Source organism: Nomia melanderi, chromosome 2 (assembly GCF_051020985.1).
Source record: "Nomia melanderi isolate GNS246 chromosome 2, iyNomMela1, whole genome shotgun sequence".
NCBI classification, from domain to species: Eukaryota; Metazoa; Arthropoda; class Insecta; order Hymenoptera; family Halictidae; genus Nomia; species Nomia melanderi.
In genome coordinates, this window is record NC_135000.1 from 19,311,649 (window position 1) to 19,330,533 (window position 18,885).

At 36.3% G+C, this 18,885-nt stretch overlaps 1 protein-coding gene across 2 annotated transcripts in view; it reads right to left on the minus strand.

Moving 5' to 3' along the window:
- Window positions 1-18,885, minus strand: part of cv-c (RhoGTPase activating protein) — a 408,937-nt gene that overhangs the window by 104,060 nt on the left and 285,992 nt on the right. The gene's annotated exons all lie outside the window — the stretch shown is intronic.

An 18,885-nucleotide genomic window follows, 5' to 3' on the forward strand; every position in this document is an offset into this window, starting at 1 on the left:
CATACGGGACAACAACACGGTGTACCGACGCGTGTTTTTGTTGCGACTCTTTTCTTCTGTGATTCGCTGGGATGAATGACGGGGATACTAACACGATGAACTGATCACATGACGTCTCTTAAGTCTTTAGTGAAAGTGCTCCGATATTCAACTTGTACCGTATACCTTCTTTTTTCCTTCATTTAAATCAGCCACGTTGAAGTGGTAAGGAGATTTCTCTTCAATTTCAAATTCTGTAATTGGATTCGTAGAGATTCGAATCGAATAGCCGAAGTTTATATATCGTTATCTGAAATTACATAAATTACTTTGTTATAGCAACGAAATGATAGTTGAATAGAATTCAACAAGATAATTCTAACTACAATTATAATGAATTTCTAAGATAAATAATATAACGCGATGAAAAATTTCGCGAAATTTGCCTTAGAATTTCTGTCAAAATTAAATAACTATGATTATAATGCAATTCTTTTCTAAAAAGTATTATATTAATCCATATAAACCTGAATATAAAATAAAAATAAAAATAAAAATAAAAATAAAAATAAAAAAAATAAAAATGAAAATAAAAATAAAAATAAAAGTAAAAAGTAAAAAGTAAAAAACAAAAATAAAAATAAAAATAAAAATAAAAGCCTGAATAAAGAGAAAAGTTTCTAACACTTGAACCACAGGGTTTGAACTAAAATTATTTCAAGGATCATATTTACTGAAGTTTTGATGTCCAATTAACATTCACACTTCGCGACGTCAAAGTGTTCCAAAGGCATGAGGACATAGAATAAACCGTCCCAGAGTCGCATGCAAATAGCTAGCGAGGACAGGTCGACGGTGATCTTGTTTCAGCCAGTCGGCCGGATCGTATGATTCCACGAACGCGTGGCTTTTCGCCGATTCTCGGGACAGACGTTAATTAAATGACCCGGGTCGATGAGACAACCCGATCGACAGCAGTCGCTCGTTATCGTACGTGGTACGCCGGCTTTTTGCATCCGATGCGCTGGCTACGCATCCCAGCTGATTAATGCGGAAGTGTGAACGCGAAGACGGCGCTGTTCGATTCCGGAGTACCGGCCAGCGCTTGTCCGCTCCGTTTCTAGAACGACCGGCCGCGCCATCCTTGTACTTTGTTAGGTAGAGAAGTATTCGCGTGTCTCGCTCGCGCGACTCCGATTTATTATGCAGCCTGAACTATTCAGATGCGTCTGAACTATTTATTTTCTATATATTCCGCATCAGGATCAGTTTATATCGAGTCGATCATTCTGATCACGAATATGAACAAAATAGATTGATCCTCTTTCGATATTTTATTTGATATTTATATTTCATATTTCGTATCGAGATAATATTATATCTGTTTTGACATATCGATATCTGATTGATCAAAGAGAACAGGTATTTTTATTATTTGCAGCAGAAAGGAAATATGGGAATGAAAGTATTATATATAATTTATTCGTACATTGAAAATTATAAGTCTATTCGAATATCCATTTTGTTTAAATGAATAATGTAAAAACGTTAAATTTGCATTCTGTGTAATATTGAGAGGTCAAGGAATTTGCAAAAATGTTGAGAACGGTAAGAAGTGACAGATGTCAGTGGTTAGAGTGTATCAAATAAGGTTTGATTAAATTGACAATGCAGAGTCAAAGAAATTCGTATAAGGAACTACAAGGAGGTAAAACGAGAGGAAATAGAGAATGGCGACGAAGAGACGATCACCTTTACCTCGGTACAGATGGTTACAGCAACTAACGTACTCGCAGCCTGCGTGGGCGAATTATAATGGGATTAAATATCCGTGTAAACTCTTAAAATCTCCCTTCCTCGCCACGGTAATTTTCTCGGTAATACGCCGAATCGGTGCTCCACCGTGGGACCGAAAGAAGGGAATAAAAGAGCAAAAAAATCATTTTGCGAAAAAAATAAAGAAGAAAATTATTTCAACGTAATTTGTGCCTTCGTGCCATTTTAGCGGAGCCCTGGGTCTCCCGTAAGTGGTCGTTTCATTACAATTTCGGCCGTCCTTAATTTTCTGCAAGCGGATTATTCACTTTTCAGTCTGGGGGAATAAATTTCAGCTTCGCGCTGCTCGAAGAGTGGATTTCGGTCTTTAGATATAACCAATGATGGAGAAAACACGGTATAAAGCTTGAAGAATTATTGAAACGATTCGATGTTTTATTAGAACGTAATTCACCGGAAACAAAGGGAACAAGCGTAAATCGAAGCCATATCGGGAAGAGATAGGGTAACATCGAACCGTTTCTGGTCTGTATATTTAGTTATCATTTTTATTGGTTTATTACCGTATCTAGAATGCGAGATTATCTGCCCGCGCCTATTACTGAAAGTTCTTTTGCAATTCGTCCCCGTTCCCCGACAACTCAACCTTTGTTCCGTGGTATATGGCAACGTTGTACGCTGTTTATGACCTTCCATTGCATAAACGTTACTCTAATGAGTTCCTTCGGTTGCCGCACCACCGGCGTTGCTACGTACCTACTCTGAAACGCATTTCGCGTTTCGAATTTAACGTCTTGATTTGCAACTTTCATTGACACGCGATCGATCAGTCGGAACATTCGATTTAAACCAGACTGCTCCGATCAATTACCATTTGTTCTAACCTATAAATTTTCATTTCCAATTCGAATCGTTCGACGTCTTTCTTTCATCGTGCGAAACGCGTTCTAGTTCAACGTGAGGTTCTTGATGAATTTGTAAAAATTCTTTTATGGCTTTCCTCTTTTTCTTTTTAATGAGTTTCTATTTTTCCGATGTTGATAAAGTATTTCACAAACTTTCAACTGCGAGGGACGCGAATTCCAGCCACGATAGTATGCAAATTTTCAAGCAGCATTCAAATGTGACGTGAAACAATACGGTTCTGAAGCAGTTCAGGGACTTAAATGGACCGGAAATTCATGGGCTGTCGGTGAACGTGCGTTTCCTCTTCGCTCGTGGTTGCCACACCCTCTCGCGTGCGCCAAGGTTCTGACGTGCCCTCGATCCCGAGGAACGCTTCGTTCATTTTCAGCCAAGAAATATTATTCTAAAACACTAATCCCTTACCCGTGTTTTTCAATCCAATTTTCAATCCGTTCGACCTTTGTATTTTCCCACAAACATTTCTTCAACCTTAATGATACGTAAGAAGCGAAAACACGAACGAAACTGTCTTCAAAGCTTTAATTTGTTGAAAATACACATGGATAATCTGTATTAGATGCAATAGAATGTTCTAGGTGCAGCAAACATTGCATCTCACTACACCTTCAAAATCACAAATTATTTTCTCATATACAAGATTAATTAATCTAATAGTTCCACATACAAAAAAATTTGAGTTACGAAAAATTACCAAGTGCACTAATCAAATTCCCAATATTCACACAATCCCAACAACATTAATCTACACAACTAATAAGAACTCTAAACATCTAAAAATCTTGTCATTCCACATTTCACTCGACACGCAGTCCCAGCTTCCAGCATCCTCTCCATCACAAAGAACATCACGACGTCCTAATGCGCCACTAAATCATCCCTGTTTGAAACCAAATTTCGCATTTCAAAATAGAGAAGAAAAACGACGAGTGCGGTGCACAAAACGTTCGAAAGCTCTCTTCGGAACGAAGAAAGCCTCAGCCCCAATATGATAGCGTACGGGAGCGCGGTTCGCGTTTTAAAAGAACAACCGTATCGACGAGAAGCTGCGGTCCGGCCGTCGCGTATATACGGCTCGAGGGAGCCGGGGAGAGGCCGCAATCTTCTTTTTCTTGCATCTTCCTGGTGAAAGATCGGTGGACGTACCAGGACAAAGGCGTGGCTCTTCTTTTTCTCCTCGGTGTCCGCTCCCTCCTCTCTTCCGCAGCGGACCGCTCCTCTGTTTATCCTTCTCCTGGCTCATCCTTGCTGCCATCGGCCCGGCACAGATTTATCTCCTCGGCTACACGGAATACGAATTCCGCCTGGTATTTTACCAAGAGGCGAGCTGATCCTCGCCCTCGAGCATAGGCATATACAGGAGGACTCGAAACTGATCAGCGGGGCGCAATGGACATTATGCCGTTTCGCCTTGTTGCAGGGACGCGACGCGACGTCTCGCGTTTCGGCTGGCATCGATAATCGTCCCCCTCGAAGACATGATGGATGTCTTTTTCTGGGGTGGCCAAGCTTTCTTGCTCGCTCCCCTTCAACGATCGCCGTGTAATTTCGGTTTCATTTGAGTCCCACCGATGAATTCTTCTTGGCGAATCTGATTGGAGGATGTAAGAAATATCGCGTGATGGGTTTGAGCTGCGCAGTTTGAGAATCATACTTTTCGAACATATAGGTTACGTTGTTCTATGAAGCTTTTAGTGTATAATATTCATGCTTACGTGTATTTTTGATTGTGCATTTTCTTAGTGTAGTTGGAAAATATGAATACCCTAGCAATAAATGTTTAATGTTTCTTTATTGATCTGGATCTCTATTGATATTAACTATCTTAGTATGAACTGGATCAAGGATTAAGTAATTTTACTGATTGAAAGAAATTTTACGACAAATGAAATGTATAGATAATATCACTTATTATAAATTATAAATTACGCAGTTTATGTGAGGTATAATGTATTATTTTATACGTGTCCAATTCCATACGATTTAATAAAAAAAGAAAAAAATCAAGATGGCGCGTCCTTGGCCCGAAAAGATCGAGGGGTAACGTCACGCGTTTCTGAATTTTTATAATCTCATGGTAAGCAAAACTTTACACACGAGTATATTAATTCATCCCCCTTGTGGCGTAAATCATCGTGCGCCACTCCCACGCAGGTAATGGATTTCGTCGCCTTCGAGCGTTTAATTCTGATTTCACAAATGATACCTCTCGCGTCAAGTGGTTCGCGATTAGGGGATGGGGAGAGCAGAGAAATCGAAAGTCTGATCGTTCCACTATTGTAGCGATTCATGACAATCGACTTACACCTGATCGGAATACAATATATTTCCGAGAATTAAAATTGTTTTATTTTTTCCAGAGCAATCGATATGGCGCACTTAACTCTGCTACAGCTCGCGATTATATTTTGCTTGAACATATCTTGTGTCCGTTTAATTTCACTTCAGTTCTCTATTTTTTCAACCCATTTTCTTATGTCTTCTTCTTAGAATTATTTTAAATTTGGAAAAAAGCAGAATGGCATTATTACGAATGTCTTTCTCGTGTTCTTTCGCGGTATGATAAATGTATAACTGAAGTGAGTACCTTGGCAGAGTTAATACTAGCATAACCTTTAAAGATTTGTTTGACATACGCTACTGGCTGAAAGAGTAAAACCAGGATACATAAATAACTCGTGAATCAGATGATTTTTCGGTCGTAAATACTTACGTAGACGCAATTAAAATTGGATGAGACGATCTGACGCAATTTGTTCCTGTATAAATGGGAATATGTGAATCCGTAAATAAATGAAAGTTATCGAAACGCATATTCCCGCGAAAGTGATGGTTCAATATAGCTTTTACAGTTAATACAATAATAAATACGTTAAACATGCTAGAACGATTCAATGAAGTTTTAATACGAAATGTTTTCGATCAACGTTGATATATTACTACTATTAAATCATTGTAGCACAATATTGCCCATGTTTATTAGTAATTGTGAAACGCAGTTTTGTAATTTTAGTTCAAAGTATACATTATCGACCATTAATAAACTACAATAAATTAAATAAGTAAATTAACTTCCAAATTAAACGAACCACAAGATTAAATTACATCCAATTAAGTCTCACTTCATTTATTAAATTATAATTGATTTCAACTTTATGTTGAATGAAGAAAAATGTGAAAAGTTAGTTATTTTTTTTATTTTTGCAATAAATTTCACTGCAAGATTGATTGTGTCGATGTTTTTCATTTTTATCAGAATGAAAAAGAACGTTTACTCTATACGATTCAAGTTAGTTTCTCATGTTCTTCCAGCCACGTAATCGTCTTATAAAAGTGCAGAACCGCTTGTTCCCTTTCATATTTCGCAACGACGATCGACGGGAACGTACACTTTCGAATCATCCAATATTTATAAATCACGCGCGTGATACCCTGAAAAAGTTTCTTATTATAACTTCAACATATTTTACGCACATTCTTCCAACAAATAATTAATTGAAAATGTCTAGAACGAGCCAAACGAGTTAACGACTTGGTATTAAACGCTTCCTTACTATCTTCATTTCTTAATAACATACACAATTAATTTGTGCTCGATGACGCGCAGAATGGTTTTATTTTTCGAGTAAATTTCGGGTTCTTAATTATACCGATTGCAATAAGGATTAATTAATATGCAATTCCGGTTAGCTTTAATAGCTGTTAATCAGCTGTATCGCGAGCTGAATTCTGTTCTTTACACTTCCATCTCAGATTTCTCTTATTTATTTTTATTTTTATGCCTATTTTAAATTCAATATAATATGTTTAAATTCAGTATCATTTCTATACTTCTGTTTTTATAATACTTCTTCTTATTGTTCGTATTATCATTCAAACATGCGGTTGTATAATAAGTTGAATGATACAGTACAATCTCAGTTATACAAATTGATAAGACAATAATTTTAACGTTCCAAAGTTGAAGAATTTTTCAAAATATTTTTAACACAAGGTATTCCCTTGTATTATGAATACAAGGGAATATCTTGCATTAAAAATATTTTTTGTATTATGAATACAAGGGAATATCTTGCATTAAAAATATTTTTTCCCTCTAACAAATGTTCGCAACAGAATTTAATTAAAGATTTTCCAAAAAGTAACTTATGAGTGTCAAAATGTAAACAATTAATTAATGTTCAGATATCTGTTATAATACTATTCACAATGCAACGGTAACGAAATTAAAAGTTGAAACGAAAAGTGTCGTTTGACATCTGCTATTTTCGGACTTTTCGAATAGTCCGTTTTCAAAATGGCAGGAATACACGAAGGACGCCCACTTTTTACAATCTACGATCCTTTCGAGAGATAACTGCGCATTATGCTAGGCAAAGGTGCCGACTAGCTGCGGAACGAGCGGCGCAGGGCAAAATATGCGGATCAGCAGGGTGTAAAAGACACTACCACTCGCTACGCTAGAATAACGCAACGTTAGGTGTGTCGTCACGGTGACAAGGATGAAAGAAAGAAGAAGAGACCAAAGGAAAAAAACGAAATCGAAAGGAAACTCGGTCCTGCCCTATGGAGATTTGGAACCCACAGAACCGGTTTCCTTCTTTGCATAGTTCACCCGGTCCCTCTTTGATGCTTTGCACTGCATTTCTACGCTGAACGTGTTCCGAGAAGATGAGCATATTTAATATTTCATTAGTGTAATCGAGCGGTACCTTTGAAATTATAGGATTCCCTAACGGGATGTGCTTGGACAGCGGAACGAGTCAATCTTAAACTGAAATATTATTGAACTATAACAAACATATATAATAAATTAGATGTGCTGGATTAATGTTAAAAATATAACATTACATACTGGAAAAAGATACTTTAACTTATAGAAGAATACGATTAGAAAATTATTGATCAAGATGAGACGTTTATCTTTGTATTATATGAAAATAAACATTTTTTAAATTTGAAAAAAAAGGATAAAAAATTTGAAGAGTCACATTTGTTAAGTAACCTTATTTGTGCTACCCATATTTAGTAGCACTTTTATTGAGACACAAAGAACAAAAATATACTTGAAATAATAAAAATTACACAATGGATGGAAGGGACGTCCTCATGGTTCAATTATTTAAATCTTTTTATTTTAATAATTGGGATAGAGATTACGAGGACAAGTAAAGTTTAAAATTCACGGTACAAAGGATAGTAATTTATAGAACACAAAGTATAACGAAGTATATTCAGATACTTGAACACTATACACGATTCAGGCCTCATTGAATGAACAGCTGACTGTGGAGACTATTCATTTCCATACAGGAACCTCTGCGAGCCGCCCGCAAAAGAACTCTCTTAAAGTTTCAAATATCCGTAAAAATTGCTTTTCATGTTCAAAAGTTACATTTGAGCACGATAAATTTGAATTCCCTTTCTCGACTGAATGCATCCTCTATGTAATGCTACACAGAGATCATACAGACAGTATGAAGTGCACATGAAGTGTTCAATTACAACTGGTTATCTTTCTAAAATAAAAAGAAACTAGTTCACGTTAAGAATATTAAAATCAACCTCTATAATTTATATCTAAACACCAATTCAACTACTGTTCACTTTAATACTAAAAATCTAAAGAATTTTCGTTAATATTATTCAAATACAACACAATCAATAAATTTAAATAATCACGCATTTATCAATATCCAAACCGAACAAAATATTCACAAATCCCACAATTCTAATCAAATACTCTTTCAATCAAGTATTATCAAACAAAAATTCTCCCCCATATTGTAGAACAGTTGAAAGTAAACATTTCCTTTTATTACAGTACACGTTTTTCCGTCATGTTTCAACGTTACCTGCTCCTTTATTTGCAATATTTATTCTCGTATCACAATACGATCGAACGTGAAAAAAAAGCGTACGAGAAGATTGTTCGACGAACCCAATAAATCCAAGCCAAGAATAGTTAGAGATCGACTTTCGTTCCCGTCGAAACATTAAGTTATGTGGCCAGAATTTTTTCCTCGATAGCTGCGCATTCCGAAGGGCGCGCGTCCACGTAACCGTCCCTGAAGTAAAGGCCGTTTCGCATTGGCAATTCGTATCGGGTGTACCGGCTAGCCTTCCTTTTCTTCCCGGCAACAATGAGACACAAAGGGGACGCGTGTGCGTATACGCACGGGAGCTCGGAATGGCGTGCAAGTGTTCTCTTTTCACAACGGGCTCTTCCCGTTCGCTATTCACAGTTCCTCTCTTACGATCACGGCCATTTGCGCTGGTACCATTTGCGGTCACGGGTAAAATTAGCACCCCTGCGGTCATAGGGGTTTCCTACGTACTTAACCGATCTCTCGAATGAGCGAGGCGTGGGAGATGAAAAACTTTCAAGGAGTTCCAAGGAAAACCACGAACGATTCTGATGATAACAATCATCTGTGCTGTATAAATCTTACAGTTGATTTCCGAAGTGTTTAAAAACTCTGATATGCTCTAGAATGACCACAAATAAAACATCCAAGATCTTTGGTACATTAAGATATATTAATCAATGTATTATACGTTATCAATACATTCATTTAATTGTATTATACTCTATAATACTTAATAACTATATTATCAATTCATTGCAAAAGTTAACACGTGTTGCTTACATTAAATATAGAAACTATTATCATTTGCTAAGGGAATGATAGTTATTCTAAATAATGATACATCGTTGATGTAAAATGTTGAATTAAAAATCTTAATGAGATAACGAAGATGTTCACAACTACTGCAAAACGATTATTAATAAAAATATTTTTCCAAAATACACGTTAAAAGCATTCATCAAATTCTGACGTAAGTAAGTAGACCGATGCAGCGTGATTTTGAAAGAAATAATTAATCAAGATCAATTAAGCAGGCAACATCATCCTTTCATCAGTATACCTCGCCACGAACCCCAATTAAAAGCACGTCTGAAAATATGAAACTCTCAGCCTTCATCGATCGCACCTTCTCCCTGCGAGTAACCGTTCACCTCCGACTTCTCTTTCCCGATTACAAATGTACACACGCGAGCAAACGTGAAACGACACCTCCTCCCCTTTAAATCATAAACGAATCCTTTCACGCCGGGCTTTCTCGTGTGAGGCCGTCAACGAGCCTCTCCTCGTCACCTCTTCGAACCTCCGGACGATCAATTACGAATTCGCGGGGACCGACAGGTCAGGGCCCGGACTCAAAAGTCCGAGCACTTTCGAAACTCTTTCGGACACTTTCTACCTCTCGTGCCGGGCCACTCGTTCTCCGGAACCAGTGGTGGTTCGTAGATTTTTACATTTAATGTATTACTCACATGCTGGTTTAATCGCCAGCTTCACATTATCAACACCTCGCCGCATAATTGCGAGTGAAGCTCATAACGAATAAACGCTTAGTTTAATGAGCATCAGTATTATTTGTTGCATATGAACCGAACTGAAAAACTGTGCTTCTAGTATCAATGCTTCGCTTTCATGCGGTATATTCAATGAACAGAAAATTTGTTTACAATCTCGATAATTAAATTAATTATCATCTCATGCAGTACAAATTACTCCCAATAAAACATACACTGAAAAGTCGGGATTATTCGCAAAGACTATTTTCTTAACCTTTCCACGTCTCATAGATTCAAAATTCAATTCATTCAATATTACCGAGAAAATTCATATTTTTATTCAAAAGACTGCGTCACTCAAATTTGGGGGGCATGATAAACCGTGAAACTATATTTGGAACTATGGAGACTTCTTCGACAAAGTAATAGCACGTATCAAGTGGCCGCTCGTTATTTGGAGGTATCGAAATTCGAAGCTGATGCAAACGTGCACGCGCGCGTGGTCCTCGTAACGGGAAAATTGGCCCGTAACGAGTGTCCGGATGATACGGGGAAGAAAGTTGCCCTCGGCGGAGGGAACAAGGAAGTGGCGAGGCGAGGAGAACGTAGCGAGAGTCATTAACTGGTAATAGCTCGGGACACGTAGCCCGACCTAACCTACCACGCGCGAGCCGAGGCTAGGCCGATGGAGAACGGACCGTAGGTGGTGAACGTGCCCCGCCGATATTATTTCGTTTTAACGAGGCAACAGTGCGAGATGTATTTAAGCCGGGCGATCTGTCATGCGCTCGTTCCCCTAGATTTGTTATCACTTCCCTGCGTCCGACGCGGAACGGTTAAACCGATCCGTTGGTATCGCGAACCGGAACAGCCCCGGGCAATCCACGTCTATTCGCGGAATAGAACGATGTTTCGGTGATGCGGCGGGATATGATTCAATTTAGACGACGTCGACGAGCGAGGAAATTAGTAATTTATTGGCAACGCATTATTGATTTATTCATTTTTGGAATGTATTGTAAATTATGTTTTAAAGAGCACGTGTTTCAAATGAATAAATTATCAATGAAATAACTGTTATAAATTAATGAAGGAATAATCATTTTGAATTTAACTGGGAAATAGAATTTTTAATTATCCGTTGACGTTTTTTTTTGTAATTGTTATGATCAACCCTTGAATTTCAAAGCGATTTAATGTAATCCGTAATCGGATATAGTGATACAAGAATGGCCATTATTAATTTTGATATTTATATAACATAAACGATGAGTTTAATAATTGGTTTAATATTGTTTCGTATAATAGAAATCCCAGGATAAAAGCAATCGAGTTAAAGACAAATTTACATCAAAGGTAATGAATAAACCAAGCGTTTTATGTATAATAGGCAATTCCGAGGGGACGGAATATAATAAAATGAAAACGTCGGTAAAGTGTAATAAAATTGATATTTTATTTTACTAGAATTTATAAAATCGCCTCGGCCCGTTAATGAAGTATGAAATTTACTTATAAATTTCAATTTGTCTGTAGAACTCCGTAAGAATGTACGTTTCCATAAAGATCCGCGAAAAAAGTCAACCCTCATGATATCGAATTAGGAAACTTTAAAGCCTCACCTAAATAATAAATTCACATTCAAATTTCTCTACACGATCCCCGTTTGCAGTTTTAATCAAATAAATCAGTTGCTGAAATGTTTAATAAAAAATCAATAAAAAAACTATTAAAACCATCGAGAGACCTGAACTCTACTTCTAGGAATCCGATCAATCGGTTATTCTCAAACTTCGTTCACAACTCTGTTACCCTTATTCGAATCGCAGAAAATGATTGTCGTAGGTGGAGTAATCGACCGTGTTTCGTTGCGTTGGAAAGCGCAACGTATCCTATCGTCGGTAGACGTGTAATTTTCCGCTCTTGGAAAGCCGCCCAGTCCTTATCCGGTCCGTATGAATGGCGAACAGGAAAAATTGACTAACACCTGCGATTACAAAACGATTGCAGCGCGTGCACGAGCGGTTATGCTCAACCGCGCTTCGATCGTTTTTCATTTGAACCCTTCGATAACGAAAACTTTGTACAGTAAGACTCCATTTAACACTTTGACCGCCGCGTTGATACCATTTTTTACATAAACTTAAACATTAATTTTCTTACAAGGGATGTTATCGAACCGAGAAATTCTAAAAATTATGAAACTTTGTGTGTAAGTAGAGTAAGTCAAGCCTAATACATTGCAATTCTTTTCGTGTCGCATTTCACTTTGAAGGGGTGAAATCACTCCTTGAAGAAAATAATTTTTCTTTCTCGTGAATTATTTTAAGAATGATAAGAAATAGAAAAGAAGTTTAAGCAAAAAATATGTTATTATATTTTTATATATAATATTATTTCACGCCTATAAAATTTTATTTTGCAATTTTACATGCATGTTTCATATTATTTTGAATTTCCAAATTCGATAACTTCTCTTGTTAGTAAGGCACCCAATGAATCGAATTTTGTTGGATGTATGAAATATAAGAAAGATAATAGAGCAATCGTTAAGAAGAATCTTGACTTTTCGATTTTCGCTCTATTAACGAAATAAAACAGGAAAATGGTACATTTTTTTATTCACTGTCCTGTTTAGCATATTGATAGCCATGGTTACTAACGACCAACGCCTCTGAAATGCTTGAAAACAATTATAATATGTCATATGACTGATACTCAATAAAAATGTTAAATAACATAAGTAAGGTAATAACAGTGTAATATAAGAATTACAATACCCAATAATTAATAATTGTTTTATTTATCTTTGCTACAAGCATTATGTAAAATGTTCAAGATTTCCGTGGCAGTTGACGTGTTAATTTTACTACCATTATTTGCGTGTTAAGATGACTTCATTTAACGTTGTTTCACTTAGCGCTCAATTTTTTTGGAACATATTCCCGGTGTTAAACGAGGTCTTACTATATTGTTCTCCCGCCGAGGAACCAAAAAACGAGAGAAGAGAAAAAAGGAACCCAACCAGAAGAAAAAGAAAATTATATGTATATTTTCGAACATGAAATTCGGCACCTTGGCGTCACGTAGCGAGCAGGTTCGCCATTGTTTGCGCGAAGGGTCACGGGAGCTTGGGTAGCGTATCATTTCTTGCTCAGCGTGGGGTAAGAAAATACCTTCGTTCCTGATCCTCCGTTTTTTTTTTATCTACGGTCCCTGCGTAGGGTTCGCATTTGACCTTTAATTCGAAATATTGATTTTTCTTTCGTCCTATCCCTACTCCCTTTCTTTAATAAGGTATTAATAGTATTAATATTTATAGCAACATTAATAGCTGTATGAATGAAGCTGTTATGATTAGGTGTTAAAATAGTAGTCGCGGAACAATAGTTATTTAATATCTTCTATAATAGAATTTATGATTGTTCTTCGCGATTCATTATTTTGAATTAAAATTGTGAAAGTTTAACCCCTTGCCTTACGATTTATTTCATCCCTAACATTTCTGCTTACGATATTTGACTTTATCGCAACACTGTGGGTACAACTATGAAAAAATGTGAAACATTAAAGATTCGTTTAATTTAATTTATGAAAAGAAGAAAATTATTTTATGGTACGGCGAATTTATAAAATAATTTACAAAATCAATTTATACACGAAGAACACGTGCGTCGTTATTTCTACGCAAGGAATGAACAAATTATTTCATGCGTCTCCAAAACGTAAAATTAGTACTTCCTCTACAGATAGATATTTAAATGACAAGTAATAAGTACTTTATGTTGTTTGTGTAAATATAAACGCTCAACGATTGAATTACAGTAATTTAATAAGTTAAAAAGAATGTTTGATTAAATTCTGTGTATTGATATTTGATACAAATGGGTAAAACGTTAATGTTCTAATCGAAATCGTGATCAAACCGGGCAATACTTGTGTAAACGTATATTTTCATTTTTACAACGCATTATTATACCAAATGATTAGGTATATTTCACTAGTATTATAAACTATGAATTCAGGAAACCTACAATTTACTGATGACACTTGAGAAACTACCAGAAGAAAATTGCAGCTTTGTAGATGATCGTTTCTTCTGCCTTTGCTTGGGTGTGCAAGAAGAAACATTAGTCAAGTTATCCACGTATGGAATTTAAAACATGCGAGATACCTTAATACAGAAATTGCGAGCACTTAAAACCTCAAAGATTTCGAATGTATTATAGTTCACGCGCAGTACACAGTTTTCGTTTTAACATTTTCAGCAAAAGATAAATTGAAACGGCATAAAATTGATGTAGAAAATAATGTTAAACGATGTAGATAAATTTAACAGAACTTTTCAATTAATAGGCAACAAAGTGCGAGCCGCAATGTAGTGGTACAAGGATTAATGATTGCGAATTTCTTTAAAGATCCTCGCAAGTTCAGCCATTTTCGCTGCTAATGCACATCACTTGTATATCAAAGAGCAAGGACGCAATAGAATGGGAAAGTTCTTAGAAAACTGGCTGCTAATTGCCCGTTTAAACCCTCACAATTTATTTCGAGGCATTTGGCAGTGTTCCAAAAATCAGGATACTTGAACGGTCATGTTGTACAAGTTTTACCACGAGAAATGACAATGATGGAACTGTACTCGTCAGTTAACACTTCGTGGAAATATTAACAATGCGTAACATGAATTTCGCCAGTTTTCGTATCTATCTTCAAGTTCGACATTCTTCCAAGAAATTTTCACGCAAATTCTGCTTAACTGAAAGCGAGACTTTTGAAACGGAAGTTTTGCCGTCCGTCTCTCATTAAGAGCTTTTCATGTTCGAGTTCTTTTATTTCTACCCTTCCGTACCCTTATACTCGATTGTATATTAGACTAGACTAATATAGTTTTAACGTGTTTCTAACTAATAATGTTCTTTATTTTTTTTAAATTTTCGAGGTAATTATTACACTTACATTTTATGGATAATAATCTAGTGTTAATAATATTATCTTTAATATATTGCTCCTAACAATAAATAATAGCTAAAGAACATCCTATATATTACAGAATCTAATAATTGCATTAGACAATTTTAAATACTTACGTATTCTTATTTTTTCTACGCATTAATGTTTCATTAAATAAAAGACTGTCCAATATTTGCAATACACTTTTCATGATACATATGTTTAAATACATTTCTAATAGATATATTTAATAAGTTAATACATTTATGAATCCATACTGACAATTCCATTTGCTATATTCCTAATAAATTCAACTATAATAAAAATTTCCCAGTTGTACGCGTGATTATGCGCAAGTATGTAATTCGCGATGAAAACAGCCAAGCCACAAAAAATGTTGTTTTCCACTTGGAATCGCGTTCGTGCGATTATAGACCAATGATTAGCATATATTGAATAACAACGAAGGCTCGCTACGTGTTTTTAAGTTGTTTGATTAATTAGCGTGCGGCAATGGTGGCCCCAAGGCGGAAGCGGTTATTGCACACTCATGGAAATACAACCAGGCGCTAATCAACCGAACGAATAGCGAACACGGGTAACTACTTAACAAGAGCAATTAGGAAATATATTCTCATACAGCCGCGGATGGTATTCTCAGCTGGCGGAATTTAATTAAGTGGATATCTCGGGGTCCCCGTACAAAATATTAATGAATTACGTAACGATTATAACCGCGGCGAATGAGTTACTCGCGACGGCGTGGGACTGGGCTAGAAATGAGGTGATTAATTATTAATGCTGACGGACGCGCGGCGTTACGTCGATTAATTAAGATTTGAGCGACTGGTTAATTATCAGGTACCGTTCAAGCATTTTTCATTACGCGAAAAAGTATTCGATTTCCAATGTAATTGGCGTGACTGATAAGAACTGCTTCGTGATGCGCATTCGGTAATTGCTTACGGTACAAAAAGCGATTAATTAGTTAGATTTCAAAGAGATAGACTAATTTTCGATACAGAATGTTTAACGTCGCAACAACTGCATGGGGTTATTGGTAAACAGATGAACCGTATGGGTTTATAGCATAGAAAGATCAAATATAAATTTCAATAAGGGTCAATATAATTTTATTTCATCTTTAATGTATTGAAACTATTCGTAAAAGAAATCCAATGTTTTTTCTTCCACGATTTTTTCAGTTCTTTTTAAAGGAAATGTGTTATTAGCTATTACATATAGCAACAACCAGAAAACAAATGAAATAACATTTTATTCCAAACAGTTCACAAAGCATTTCACGAATGATTCGTTGTAAGCAGTCTGCCGATTGAAATGATCAAATCATACAGATAATTAATATGATAATTGCCCCGATTGTGTATACAACAAATTATTTAATAACACGGTAATAATCCCTCGATATGAGTATAATCCTACCTCGTGTATTAATAACGCGCCAATCGAGTGCTATATAATACGCGCGTTCATACGTGCGCACTTATGATCAGAATATGAGGCGATAATTGCGTATTCATCAAATCAATTCATGGAATAACCGATTCGAATGTATTATTACAGCAATTTCGCTAATTTCGTACCCGGGAATTTTTTATTCGAAAGGATAAATTAGAAGAAGATAATAACTCCTGAAAATAGCTGTTTAATAAGTTTCGAACCTATTAAAAAAGAATCTAATGTTGAAATAACGAACAAAGAATTTTATTACTTGAAAAAAGAACAATTATTTACTCGGAAAAATAATTGATAGTTCATAAATATTTTTTTAGCGTGCTAACACGTTATATACATAAACTATCGCAGACCCTTCAAATATTTGTCATGACATTTTAAAGTGTTACACCATAGTTAAAATAGTTTCTCAAAGCCCACTTGTCAAAATGACTTAAGTACCATTCAACGTTTCCAAAAGGCATTCATTGCGCATGAGTTGCTCCCTATACTTTTCGAAGCACAAGGAAATGCGTCATTTTATATTACACCTGTCGCAACCCCGCGAACGAAACTCGCCTCAGCGAAATCACAAGAAGGAACAACCGCGATCGCGTGGGTGTACTGGTATTTCCACGGTTGAGTTATCGGAATATCGTGTTCGATGAGACGTACAGGAATTTTTATCGTGGTGTTCCCGATACTCTTGCAGTCAGAAGTCACATGACTGATAAACGAGTGGCTCAATGTGCCCTGTTTTCGAGCCATCAAACGGAACTTACATAAACAGAGCTGACTTAACAATTCCCTATTAAAAATCGCACCGATCCCTCATCGTTCCTCTTGTCAAACAACTATAGTATTTTGTCATAGCTCATTTACCCCTATGCACGTAAAATCATTGCTATATAAAGTATTTCCAATCTTTTATTTCATTTTTTATAAACTTGTTTCATTTCACTCGTCTTTCAAAACTGTAGGGAAATATTCACTTAAATAAATACACGCTCTATTAATTATTTCTACGACATCGAATTCTATTTTCTTCTAAAAAATACTATAAAAATTTATCGATACTTCTATAACAACTTATAAAAAATAGCAATGCTATTACAAATAAATTCTCAAACATATCCACGCGAAAAGCATCGACAACACTGTTAACGTTTAAATAATAACCTTCGCAGGTCAATTCATGTCCTAATTGCCGGATCACGGGAAACCACGCTCGTAATATAAATAATTTATCAATGAATCGGTTCGACGGCGTAGGGGAGGCATTAGCAAAGCAAAGGTCCTGATTATACTTCAAAATTGAATCGGTGCCACGGTTGATTTCGATTTCACGCTTGGCCGCAGCATCGATGTATCGTGCGGGGTTAGACTACGATTAATCGGACTTTTCGCGGACTGCAACGGTCCGCAGGAAATTTTCCGGCTGGATGCGCGTCGAACGGTATTTCTATGAACACAATAATTATCGCGAAAGCAACACGCTCGTTTCCTCATCGCCGTGGATCGGGCCCGCGACAATATGTGGGTGTTTGTCACGGAGTATATTGTGATTACAGGCAGCTGCCAGGGCTTTCTCCATTGTCCTGAATAATTATTCACGGTGACAGTTGCGCTGCGTTCTGCTAACCGTGTGCAGTCTCATTTACTTAAAGGCATCGACGAGCCCGATACGGGCGCCTACTTAAAAAGATTCATTTAAATGGAGACTCGCCGCGGAGACCTTAAAACTTCTATTCAACGGCCGAGGCTGATGGATACCTCCATTCAGCGCCTCGATTGGCTCCGTCGCGCAGGGCATTCGAGACCTCTGAATTCACTGTTGGCTGTTCGACTTATCAAAACGGGACGTATCGAGAGGTATTTGACACGTTGATACCATCTTTTTTTCGCAGGAGTCTTGTTGCTTTCCAACGAACCGGGTCGTTGAATGGAGATCGAATATTTACAGTTAGATTTTTGTAATTACGCAATATCGAAACTTAACGTTGACAGTTTATTTGTTATTTTTGCGAAAAAGAAGGTTAGTAATTGTAAGATGTAAATACTAAAGATGTAAATATTATTTAGGATATGATTTCGTCGGTAAATTAATGGAAAAGGAAATTGGAAATGAATTGCTAAGTGTACATGTAAGAAATAAGTATTTTGACACATTGTAACTTTGAAATCTTTCTGTGATTTAAAAAAAATAACAATCTGCTTAAATAGACACGTTAAAGTACGAAGTAGGTAGTTAATTTTCATATAAAAATAAAAATTAAGAATTCACTGAAATTTACTGAATTCTTGAATAAAAAAACTGTTTTTTAATGTGAAATGTTTTTTTCATGCTGTTTATTATATTACCATCCTGCAAAATTGTTTTTAATAAAAAGAGCCGTAAAAAATGTTCAGATGTTGCTGCAATTTTACTCCAAGGC